Raw genomic sequence first — 1,868 nt, forward strand, 5'->3', positions numbered from 1 at the left:
CTGAAATGGAGTCTTAAATGATCTCATAATGCAGCTATTTTAGATTTTTTTCAAATTTTCTCCTTTGACAACAAGTCTCTAACGACGTGGACGAGGCCTACGCAAAAACGACTTTAAGTAATGCGTGTTAAATGTACCTGCTACGAAATGCTTACAATTCCATCAAAATGTAATGAGCACACACTCAAATATACGTGTATCTATCTATCTATCTATCTATCTATCTATCTATCTATCTATCTATCTATCTATCTATCTATCTATCTGTATATATACATACATATATACATACATGCATACAGTCAGACAGAAAGACAGGTATGTAGATAGATAGATAGATAGAGAGATAGACAGACAGACAAACAGACAGTCTCACACATACACACACGAACATAAACGTTTATATATATATATATATATATATGTATGTATGTATGTATGTATGTATGTATGTATGTATGCATGTATGTATGTATGTATGTATGTATGTATGTATGTGTGTATGTATGTAAAGTCTGGGGGTAAGAAATTAGAATAATTTATTAGCAGTGGTTCGCATGCGTAGTAAAAATCATAAGACAACATATTTTCATATATAAGAGCGTATAAAGATTTATACACAGAGAAAATACCCTTGACAGGATTTCTTACATACTAAAAAGGGTAGTTAAATCCAAACCACGAAAACATATAATTTTAAAGACACGCCGATAATGGCACTAGAATGAATGGAACCAATAAATTATTAGTTAATCCCATACTCGAGTTTCCCTACTAATGTGCAAATAAATTCATTTGTCATCCGTAGTTCATCAGTGGGATCGCTAAAAGAATACATAATTATGTAGCTTAATGTGTACCGAAAACACGTGCGAGCTCCATCTTTATACATTATGGATTCAAATCAAGCACGCAATCGCAATCACATAGCGAGCATAATTAATAAATTTAAACTATATACTATATAACTGCAGAATTAGAGAAATTTCGCTGTGTAAAATATGGGGGTAAAAAATTAGAATAATTATGCATGCGAACCACTGTTAATAAATTATTCTAATTTTTTACCCCCATAATTTACACAGTAAAACTTTTCTAATTCTCAGGTCATATAGTACGCAGTTTAAATTTATTATTTGCTGCTGGCTATGTGACTGCACTTGCCAACTTGATTTGAATATATATATTGTTTAAAGATGGAGCTCGCACGTGTTTTCGGTACGTATTAAGCTACATCATTATGCATTCTTTTAACGACCCCACTGATGAAGTACGGATGACAAATTAATTCATTTGCTCATTAACAGGGAAAGTCGAGTATGGGATTAACTAATAATTTGTTGGTTCTCATCATTTTAGTGGCATTAACAGCGTGACTTTAGAATTATATTTTTTCGTGGTTTGGGTGTAACTGCCCTTTTTAAAGACCTGTCAAGGGTATTCTCTCTGTGTATAAATCTTTATACATTCTTACATATATATATATATATATACTCAAATAACTCTAAATTTGTGTGTGGTCTTTAGCTATAAAGTATACACAAGTGGGTGCAAGATTATCTGTCTAAATGTTTCCATACACATCCTTACAGGTTCATTCATTGTGTGCGTGTGTACTGGCATGCATATACCTGTGTGTGTGTCTGTGTGTGTGTGTCTGTGTGTATGTGTCTGTGTGTGTGTAAATGAGTACCTGTGTATGTACATGTTTGGCTCAACCATCATACATTCTATATAAAACTCCTCGAGAATTCTTGTATTTATTTTTTCTGAAGCTAACGTTTTACAACATCCGGAATAAGAACAATTGTATGTGTGTGTGTGTGTGTGTGTGTGTGTGTGTGTGTGTGTGCGTGTGTGTGTGTGTG

The sequence above is a fragment of the Octopus bimaculoides genome, chromosome 21 (assembly GCF_001194135.2).
Source record: "Octopus bimaculoides isolate UCB-OBI-ISO-001 chromosome 21, ASM119413v2, whole genome shotgun sequence".
NCBI classification, from domain to species: domain Eukaryota; kingdom Metazoa; phylum Mollusca; class Cephalopoda; order Octopoda; family Octopodidae; genus Octopus; species Octopus bimaculoides.